This window comes from Tasmannia lanceolata, unplaced genomic scaffold (genome assembly GCF_043159265.1).
Source record: "Tasmannia lanceolata isolate RefF3 unplaced genomic scaffold, GAP_Taslan_0.1 ptg000011l, whole genome shotgun sequence".
NCBI lineage: Eukaryota > Viridiplantae > Streptophyta > Magnoliopsida > Canellales > Winteraceae > Tasmannia > Tasmannia lanceolata.
Window position 1 is genome coordinate 22,923,319 of NW_027518688.1, and position 11,636 is coordinate 22,934,954.

An 11,636-nucleotide genomic window follows, 5' to 3' on the forward strand; every position below is an offset into this window, starting at 1 on the left:
ATACAATGGGGGCCCACATTGTTTGGGTGATCCAAGCCATCCATTTTAAAGGCCCTCACATAGATAGGGTGTCTACAAAAAATCAGATCTATATGATCATCCCAACCCTACGATTTGTGGAGGTAAAATGGATGTCTTTAAACCTTCACAAATTAAGCCACGGTCCACTCATGTTTTCTCATTGTATACAGTTTAGATTTCCAAAATATCAATCATAGCAATCTTTGGCTTGGGCCCATGTCAATGCCCTTAAATGGTAGGACCCAAGATAAACTCTAATGATTTATTCTGCCCATTTCCCACCATGGCCATCCATGTTTACCTTGATTACGAATTAGATTCACTCACTAGATGGGCCCACAAAAATTTGTAGCTATTACATGATTCTGACCATACGATCGATGGTTAGTAATCATCCACTTCCAATGTATTCAGTACGTCTATCGACCCATTGAGTAGCCTTCAGACTAGTCTGATCCCCGAATAACCCACTTATTACCTATGTGATGTACCAACTTTCCATCTAAAGACTAAAGTGGTGCGAATATATCAATAGGGGTGCACATATCGATTTTATTGTTTTATAGTAATCCCATCTTCCATTGATCTGAATCGTCCAATTATCCAAAAATCACGCCAATCATGAAATCTTAACATTAGAGATTTTATATGGTGTGTGGCAGAAAAGTTTAATATTTTTTCAAAAAGGTCAGTGGGGTCCACTTCATAGGATGATCCAATCCTTTCATTTGTTGAGCCACACTGTAAATAGGTTGTACAGGCGGGCTAGTATGATAGCACCAGATAAGGTCGTGGGTCTATTGGCAATTGGCATGAACGTCAATTCTAATAGAATCTCGTAACCCACTAACAAAACAAATGACCTGACGATCTTGGGGAAGATCTCCGACCTTCGCAACTAACTTCTCGAACTGGGTTTGGTACGTGCAGAATAGAAACTCTTTTTTAAAATCATCATGTGTAGATAACTAACGGCACATGATGTGTATGTGATGTGGGTTAGTGGAATAAGGTAGGATAAGTCGTTCTTAGTTGTACCTCTGGTGTTAGAAAACAACTATGAAGAATATCAGTAGATGATGTAGGTTTGATGGAGGTAGCCTTGGCAATCAGCCAGGACGAAGCAAAATCCTAATTTCGGTCATGACAAGACCAGACTCAACGGGGGAGGAGATGTTACGTGGAAAATAGAAACACTTTTTTTTTTAATCATTGTGTAGATAACTAACGGTAGTTGTTTTCTAACACTGTAGGTACAACTAAGAACAAGAGAAACTCTCCCAAGTACGTACCAGACCCACTTGTACTTAGCTGATGTTAGCTTCTAAGACTAATGAGAAAAATGATATTTCCACCACTTTTGTTTGTCTTTTTCTAAAAATGAGAACACACGCAGCTAATTTTGGAAAAGACAAAAAAAAGGGGGTGAAATGCTCCGGGGTGGGCGTGGGGGGAGATGGTGAATATCATTAGAAATTGAAGGTCAGTATAAATTAAACTTTAACTGGGGTGGTTCAAGTTTTTCTTTCGAGTGTAATCAAGCAATTGAAAAGCAAAAAAATCTAGAAAATTTTCTTTTCCAAACTTTTCCATAAAATTCCTATAATCCAAACAGGGATAAAAATTTAGCCGTGCTGGTTCATGTTATTTTTTTCGTGTCTAGTCAAACAATAGAAAAACAACAAAATCTGGAGAAATTTTTTTTTCCTTTCCTAACTTTCCCAGAAAATTCCTGCAATCCAAAGAGGGCCTGAGAATATTATTATTTTCTCGCACTACCATTTGCACAGTTTTTACTCGTAGAGTTCAGTACGAAGTCCAAATTCAGAAGAGCTACTGTCACCTCCCAATATTCAACCACCTCATTTAAGTACTAGTAATACCCGACGTGCGATGCAAGACACGGCAAAAAAAGAGGACTATGCTACCAAAACAAATTAGTTAAAAATATATAAAAATAATAAGCAAAAATATATGCACAACCACTTACCAAGTAACGAAAAAATGCAAAAGAAAAAGTTTTCTAATTAATTTTTGTGTAAAAAAATAAAAATGCATGATACGGTGACAAAAAAAAGTATATGATACAAAATTTTCTAATGAATTTTTGTATAAAAATAAAATAAAAAGATGCACGACACAGACAAAAAAAAGCATATGAAAAATAAACGTTATTTAAAAAATATGTAGAAAAAATAAGGGAGGAGGTAGGATTGAAACTATGTGGGTTGAATGGGTGCCTTTATTAGAAAAAGTCAAAAAAAGTGAGGTGTTAATTCCACCGATTTTTCAAAAAATTCAAAAAATCCTAGGCTTTTTCCTCCCAACATATTATAATAGATAGTAGATAGTAGGAGATTTTATATGGTGTAAGGACTTACAACAATACGGTAGGGGTACCGCCCTTGATATTTGATCCAACAACAACTCACTTTTTGAGGAGCTGCTGTTGGATTAGACATCAAGGATGGTACTTCCACCGTACAAAGGCTTTATTGTTGTAAGCTCTTACACCATATAATTTCTGATAGTATATACAAGGAAAGTGATATATTCACCCCCTTTCTTCCCGGGCCACTCCACCTTTACTGTATTTATGACCAAGGTTTTAAATTTTGGTTTCGGGTATAATTTCGGCAAAACCGAAATTTCAACTGAAATCTTGAAATTTCGTCCGAAATTCTGTAAAGAAATAAAAAATTTCGGCTGAATTAAGCCCAAATTTCGGCAATGTCGGTTTCGGAACGTTTCGTTATGGTCTTGACAGAAATTTAAAACCATGTTTATGACTACCTTTTTAAGCTAGAAGGGGGTGGCCTTAGGAAAGAGAAGGTGACAAATATACGTTTTCCTTAAATTTAATGAATTTGTATAGACAGGAGAAAGCAGCTGGCTTCTGGCCCTCCCCAAATTGTGTCTCGTCCCAATCTTTATTTTTTTCGATCGGTGTCTTGTCTCAATCTTACCGTAAATGTGACTTCTTCAAGTACGGTCCGCTCTTGAAAGATCATCATCATGTATGCAGATCATCATCGATTTGATCAAGAATCAAGATTGAATGGTTACTATGTTTACTTTTGTCTAAAATTCAGGTGGGACCACTGTTACATAAGTTGCCTTTTATGTACTCGATACTTTCTTTGTGTGAACACATGGTCCATGCGAAAAATATGGGCTTTATGAGTCATGACTAAATTAGAGCCTCAATTTCAAAATATGAAGTATTTTTTTCTATTTTTTTTTTATGACATAAGGTATCCCCACCTCAATTTTTAGGGCCGGACTATTCCCTACGCGCAATCACCCATAAACCACGCGCATCGGGTAGGCCCAAGGGGATTTGAACTCGCGTCAACGGACAGCATTCCAATGACTTTAAGACAAAGAGCCACACTTGTACAGGTTAAATATTTAGTACTTGTAATTTTTAACATAAATAAAGTATTAAATAGCTAATGAGAAATTTATATGGGAAGTGATAAATCCGCCCCTTTTGATTACTTGGGACACCCAGCAACATTGTACGCGGCAATCAGCCCCATTGAATACTTCTGAAGTGAAGTACATCAGCCCCTCTGTAGTAATTGATCTACTGCTGCTGGGTGTCCCTAGTAATCAAAAGGGGCGGATTTATCACTTCCCAATTTATATTTGTAAGCTATTTCATAGTCAAAGGATACTTTAAACTATTAGGTTTTAAATAACTTACAGGGTCACCCCTATTGATATGGTACACAACAATTGATGCATATATGTAGCTATATATTTAATGCTTTCAATGAATCTGAAACCTTTGATCCATCAAGATTTATCACTTCTGATCGGCAATTCACTCTCAATTCAACCCATACCTCATTTATGCTGCCTCCTAACAAGGCTGTTTTGATATTTCTTCAGCCACACATTATTTTGTTATAGAAGCAAAAAATAATAATTTCTCCTATGCCAGTTACCAAACATGATTCTAATTCTAATTAGAATCGGAAAAAAGAAAAAAGAACCAGTATTCATCGCCAAACATGCCCATACATGCCATCCTATGCCATTTCTATCTGTTACACTTCCTTGGTTTAATTCTGGCCTTGGGTCAGGCCAGTAAAAAAAACAACAACACCAGGGAACAAGCCTCATCAAGTAGTCGGGATAAGGATCTAGCGGTAGTAAGCTGGGAGATTACTAAGGTGGACTCAAATAGACACAGATATCACCTTGCAAAATTCATACTTTGTTTTAGAAGATTTAGGAAAGGCCTCAGAGTCTTGTGACCAGGAAGCTGAATTTGTGAGTTCAGAAGCTGTATGGTTGAAAGAACCAGAAATCATGAGATCCAGTCTCCCAAAATGATAAAATCTTCCACTGAAGATAACAAAATCGAAGTGTGGTAAGAGGTGAGTAGAAAGAACCACTAGAATTTGTGGAAGAGCTAGAGAGCTAAGAGGTTGACTTAGAAGATAATAGACGCCCTTAATTATTAGGGGTTTTAGAGATACTTTGTGCTTCTACTTTTCCTTAGATATTACTTGTAAGGATAGTTCTTATCTTTGTTCTCATGGTCTGTATCCCTATTCTTGTGATAGGGTTAGTATCGTGTATGCTGACTGTAATATCATTCACATTCTAATAAACAGTTAAGGATCCCCACCAAACCTCAGCTTACCTATAAAAAAAAAGAAAAGAAAAATTCCATCCTTGTCTTGCTCTTGTTTTTGGTGCACCAAAATTTATACACATTTGTGTGGCATTAACAAAACTAAACAACCTCTTACTACTACCGCCAAGGGGAGCTTAATGCTGCCGCCTTGCCTGCATCTACCATTGGTGTTGTTGCCATCAAGGTTTTAAATTTCGATCGAAATCTAAAATTTCAGACAAAAATTTCGGGTTTCGATGGAGAACGAAACCGAAATTGGGTAAAATCGAAACGTTACAAAATTTCGATCGAAATTTCGAAATTTCAGGCCGAAATTTAAGGAATATTTCCAAAAAATCACTTTTTTTTATTGATTATTTAATATTATCCTGAAATTTCAACAGAAATTACAGAAATATCAGATTTCGACCGAAATTTCAGGGATTTCGTCGAAATTCCGTACCCCCTAAAATATTGCTTTACTTTATTTCGATTGATTTCTGAAAATTTCAGTTTCTGTGAGGACCGAAACGCATTCCGAAACCGAAATTTAAAACCTTGGTTGCCTCTACAACATTAGAGTTCATGGCTACTAGCTTGGCCACCACAACAATTTCAAATGAAAAGATTGAAAACCATTTCGTACATACTTACTTAAAATATATACTTAAATATAGTATGAACTTTACTACATTATCGTTCACTTGTATGTACTTCAAACATGTTTCTTAAGAATGTATCCTTTTTAAATCGTATATCACTAGAGTTTTGTATTATATATTGGGAAATGATTTCAGCACAACTATGTTTTGATACATATGCTCATGTATCAAAAGATGGTAGTGTTGAAATCATTTCCCTAAATATTAGAAATAAGATATCGTAAATTATCATATTGGTTCCTCATCCGAGTAATAAGACATAAGAGATTATTAATTTATGGAGCATTAATCATTAGAGCCCCAACTGTGTTGGATAAATTTCCCAATGGTTAACTCATTTTCAATGAATTTTTCTTTTCAAAAATAATAAAAATTTTCCTTGTTTTTCAAGGAAAAGTGTAACCCGACTAGATCATGGAATTTAATTTTCCAAGTAATATTTTTTCAATAGAAAATATTATTTTCCATAAGCTTCTTTTCCCTAGATCCAAGCATAAAGACCATTAAAAGATGCCCTTTCGATTAAGGTACTGATCAACAACTTAGGTTCATCAGTATGGCAATGGGCCCACTTATGGTCGGGTGCCCGACGGGTTCAACCCGATTTTGCCTCGGATTGGGTTGGGAAAAGCCAACCCAATTTAATTTCGGGTTAGGTAAAGCTTGAGGCTTGAAACACGACCCGACCTCCGTCCTCTAATTTTATCATGATTTTCTTAGGAAAATGTTTATTTCTTGTATTTTTCTTTTTGGCTCTAGATGAACCCGAACCCAACATGACTCAACCCGACCCGATTTGGAGGCGGGTTGGGTTAGGGTTGAGGGATTGCTATATCGGGTTGGCCTCAACCCGACCCGAGTTGCCACCTCTACATGTGCGCAAGTGTACAAGGGAGTCCATGCCACACACGGAGCCGTTGGAGTGTTTCCAACTTCATTGATGTTTAGTCCCACATCGGAAGGACGAAGAGTGTAGTTTGACAAGCCGTGGATAAATTGGGTGGAAGGCTATGGTTTAAATCATACCTTTCTCGGCCTTTTGGCTAAGATCAAGTGTAGTATCTGTTCTTATCAGTTTAATATCTGATACGTGGCCCATCGGGTCACACGATATTAATCTAATTTTTCTTTGGGGTAGGGCCCACCACCAGTAGCTTGCTATTGGGGGCTCTTAAGCGTCGCCCATGTGTTGCACTATTGCACGGGCCTGGCGCACCCCTCCCAAATCTAATATAAGACTTCAGTATGGTGGCCTTTAAACTGTCGAACGTAACCTGGAAAGTCTTTATAAACCTGCAACAAATAAAACCCTAATGCTTTGTTTGGATGTTGGGAGAGATTAAAAGGAAACCAGTCAACGGGGAGATTTGATGTGAAGGAGGTTTTTTGCCGTATTTTTTTAGATTTTTTTGGGGAAATGTTATCAGCACTACTGTTTTTTGATGAGGGCACTCCTCACTTTATTAAAAGTATGGTACGGCTCGCACCATAGGATGATCCAAACCGTCCATTAGATGGGCCATAGCCTAAATAGGTTATGCCCCAAAATTATTTCCATAGGTTGATTCTAACCCTCCGATCTATAGAGGGTTACGATCAACCCTCTAACATTCAAATTGGTGGGTTAGGATCAGCCTTTGGAAATGATTTTTGGGGCATAACCTATTTAGGCTATGGCCCATTTAATGGACGGTTTGGATCATCCTATGGTGCGGGCCATACCGTACTTTTAATAAAGTGAGGAGTGCCCTTATAAAAAAACAGTAGTGCTGATAATATTTTCCTTTTTTTTTTTATAGGAGTTTGCTAGATACCTTCTCCGAGGCCACTTCTCGGCTTGTGGCCCATCCTTCGTGCAAAGATTGGCACATTGGGGAAAAGGTTGCAAAGGTTGCTAGAAAACATAAAATAGCAAAAATAGTAATTACGAACAAATAGTAAAATAGCAGAAGTACTAAGTTTTAAATGAAATATTACGGAAAAAAGGATACAAAGTTGGAAAATTACGAAAAAATAAAACCGATGTAATAACATATGACAATTACCGAAAAAACTACAATGAAAATTAAAAAGTTATGACAATTACGGAAAAAAAAATTTGCCTGAGAATTTCTCCAATTTTTTCTTCGATTCAGATAAATTCATCCGGCGAATTTTGAGGGTTCCACGTCACTGACAAGCGCCCGACATCCCCGGCGGTCAAACTCCCCAATTTTGCTAAATTCTCTACCAAACACCCTTCAACGAATTAGTAGAATTACATTCCCTACTATTTTTCTCAAAAAAAGGGAACCAAACAGACCATAAGTATCTTCTGCATGAGATTTGGGGGGGCGGGGGGGGGGGGAGGGGGGTGTAGCGTACGGATAAGAGCTTCACATCAAGATATTTGCTATGTTATTGTATTAATATATTGGAAAATGATTTGCTATGTTATTCAAGAGATATTTAAGAAAGTCGCAGTACACCCATATGACTCGGGTCGGGTTTCGGGGTTTTTTTTTTTAAACCTGGCCCTACCCAAGATTGAGTCTGGTTTTCCAATTTAAAACCCTGCCCTACCCAAGACTAGGACTTTCAATCGGGATGGGCAAGCTCGAAGCCCGCCCGTTCGGCCCGCTAAAAGCCCGCCCATAATTAAAATGAGAACAAGCCAAACCAAGCTTGGTCAAAAGTTGAAGCCCGAACTCTAATTTGGGCTGAGCGTGATCAATGGTCGTCCAGCCCGTTATAGGCCCGAGCCCGATAATATATTTACTAATAATTTTTCAAGATTTTTTATGCCCTTAAAAATTAGTAGATATTAATTAAATAGGTTACTTAAACATTAATATCTTATAGGCTATAGTTCGACATTAAATACATTTTTTTTCTTTCTTTATTTTGCCCCTCTTCAGCTCACTTAATATGACGATCCAAACCGTTGAAGTATACAAATTGGGCCCCTCTTCAGCCCACTGCATATGAACGGTTTGGTTCATCATATCTTATAGGCTATAGCTCGACCTCAGATTTATTTAATGAATAAGACAAAATTAGGCAAAAATCAATCGGTGTGGCTTTTTTCACATGCCAAGCCCAACAAGTTTAATGGTTTTCTATGAAATTGGATTTTCAATGCTTGCCTTAGTCTTTTCTCGTGCAGAAAATAAGATGTGATGGGCAAGCCCGAACTCAGCCCGAAGCCCGTTGTGGAGTTTGGGCTAAGTTTGGGCAAGCAAATTTCTAATTTAGTCAGGCCCGCCCAAGCTCGGCCTGATTGACAGTCCTACCCAAGACCTACACAAAGGGGTGGAGGAGCCACCGTTAAGTCCAAAAGGCTTAAAAGTTAACGATAAGGGGGGGAATATCAGTGCCCTAGTTTTAGTAAACATGAATTGTTTCGATCCTACCCCGCATTTTTTCGTGGGAAAATTTTCAGATTGAAGCCATCTATCTATCTATCCAAAGTACATCGATTGTCAGACATGGATCAAGGCAGGTTATTTCCTCATTGACCTGAGCCTTGCCTTTGAAGTTCATGAACTTTTGATCATGACATCTAGTAATATTGGCTCGATTGCTTTCAATTTTGGGAACTTGACCATAGTAAAAAAGGAAAAATGCTAAAAACACTCACATCTATCACACGCATGTATGGTGATCTAAGACAGATTCAACGGTGTGATCACGGCAACAAATCAAAAAACGAAAAAAGAAGCTCCACGGGCAGCGAGATATATCGGTCACTCATAGTACGGTGTTCCACCATTTCGAATAGATGATCCTAACCAGACGTATAGCCCACCTGATGGACGGTCCAGATTGAGAATCCCATCATCCACATGCCCAATAAGCACCACTGGTTGGATCAACCGATCCGATCATCCTATTGTCAATGGCCCGATGATCGCTCTCTGATCGGACGAGCCTGACAGCTCAAAGATAAGGTTGAAACAAAAACAAGGCTGTTTGTAGGCCACACTGATCAGATGGCAAGGATTCTCCAAGCGATGCAAATTTTGCAATGTGACCCACCCGCGATAGGGCTCACAAGATCAATGGTGCAGATCGATCGCCAGGCAATTGACGTAGCAGATCATTCCTCCTCCCTCTTCAAAAAACTATGCAGATGCTCCACCATTGCATAGATCTCGACTGTGGGTGAGACTTGTCACCAGCAAGGAACTTGAAAGCTCTCTGGTCTACATGCACCAAGCTATAACCAGCCAACACTCTCACCCCCTTCTCCTTCACCAACCATCTCATCCTCGCCGCATCACCCCATAACCCCCCTGAAGCATACATACTCGACGCGAGCAGATAACCAGCCGAGCTCGAAGGTTCTAACTCAAGAACGCGAGACACAGCTCCTCTTCCAAGCTCACTATTCCCAAAGTTTCTACAAGCACTCAACAGTGCACCCCAAACACTGGCACTGGCCTCAACACCCTCAGGCATCTTTCTAATCACCTCTATTGCCTCTTCAAGCTCCCCCGCTCTTCCCAACATGTCCACCGCACACGAGTAATGCTTCGAACAGAGCTCAAGCTCGTGATCACGGATGATTTCTTCGAAATAAGACCGGCCCTCCTCCACCAACCCTCCATGGCTACATGCTGACAGCACCGAAAGCATCGTCACCTCGTTCGGCTTCATACCCCGCAATTCCATTTCTCGAAGCAAAGACAGAGCATCGCGTGCACGTCCATTCATACCGTAGGCTCCAATCATTGCACTCCATGATACTATGTTTCTCTCAGGCATTTCGTCGAAAACTTTTCTCGAGCTTTCTATCTCCCCACACTTTGCGTACATCTCTAAAGGGCTGTGCCAATCACTACTTCACTTGCCATCCCATTCCTGATCACCATTCCATGTGCCCAATTTGACCTTTTAAGCTCGGCCGATGCGGAGCAAGCTTCTAAAAGACTCAACATGGTGACTGTATTGGGCTTTTCTTGTGCCAGCATCATCTGATTGAAGAGGGCTATTGCTTCATCAAGCTTGCCACAATGGGCAAAGCCCCCGATTATTGTGCTCCATGAGATCATATTCCTTTTCTCCATCCTTTCAAACAACTTCCATGCGGACTTGACCAGTTCACATTTTGAGTAAGCATCCAATAAAGAGTTCAACACTGAGCCATTCATCTCGAACCCCCTTTGGATTTATGACGGAATGGATGCACTTACACTGAACTGCATCTCCAAGGTTCTTAAACAGTTGGAGAAGATTCACTACCCTCACTTCATCCACCTCAACCCCTGTTTTATCCATTGAATGAAGCACTTCCAATGCTTCAAAATAGTGCTCATTATGGACCAATCCACACAAGATAGAATTCCACGAAACAGTATTCCTCTGAGGCATCTGGTTGAAGACTTTATAAGCAGAATCAACATCGATACACTTAGAGTACATATCAACAAGAGAATTCCCCACGAACAAATCAGATTCAAAACCCCTACAAATCACAACCCCATGGATTAATCTTCCCAGATTGATGTCTCCGGCACTGGTACAAGCTTGAAGAATACTAACCATGGTAAGCCCATCCAGGTTGACATTACCGTCAAGGCACATCTCTTGAAACAACCGAAATGCAACCTCAGCCTCCCCAATTTGCGCATACCCACTTATCATCACACTCCAAGAGATGCAGTCTCTCTCACCCATTTCATCAAACAGCAGTTGTGCAAATTCTATGTTGCATGACCTCACATACATACTCAACAAAGAATTTTGAACAGAAACAACAGATAGAAACCCAATTCGGATTACAAAACCATGAATGATCAGACCATCATATGTACCTCCTAGAATTCGACAAGCCTGAAGTAAAAGGACCAACGTGGAAACGTTGGGTTCGAAGCCAGCAATCCTTGCTCGTATAAACAGATCCAGTCCTTCCTCAGAAGCACATTGACTGAGGTACCCATGGATCATTACATTCCATGAAACAGAGTCTTTGTTCCTCATGCTTTCAAAAACAGTTAAGGCCGAATTTCTAGCACCGCATTTGATGTAAAAGTCCATGGTGGAATTGGCAATGGAAGTATACGATTCAAATCCCTTCTTTATCACAGTTGCATGTACGGAGATGCCATGTTTCCATGACTGAAGTTTCGTGCAGGCTTTGAGAATACAAGGAAACAGGGAAGGATCTACAAGGATATCTCCTACATTTTTCATCTCATGATAGTTAAAAAGGACTTCATACCATTGCTTCTTGGAAGCATATTCCCTTATCATATGATCCCATTTGTGAATTTTTGGAAAGGAAAGAAAAGATTCATTCGGTAAGCGCATCTGTGATGCCCCCGAGAAGAAATCTGGTTCTG

At 39.4% G+C, this 11,636-nt stretch overlaps 1 non-coding gene and 1 pseudogene across 1 annotated transcript; one reads left to right on the forward strand and one right to left on the reverse strand.

The window, feature by feature from the left end:
* The first annotated feature begins 6,335 nt into the window (after positions 1-6,335).
* On the forward strand, positions 6,336-6,534 carry LOC143886957 (U2 spliceosomal RNA). Its single transcript, XR_013253951.1, has one exon. It is a non-coding gene; the product is annotated as a U2 spliceosomal RNA (small nuclear RNA).
* Positions 6,535-8,916: 2,382 nt separating this feature from the next.
* Positions 8,917-11,619, reverse strand: LOC143886672 (pentatricopeptide repeat-containing protein At2g17210 pseudogene; annotated as a pseudogene).
* Between the last annotated feature and the right edge of the window lie 17 nt (positions 11,620-11,636).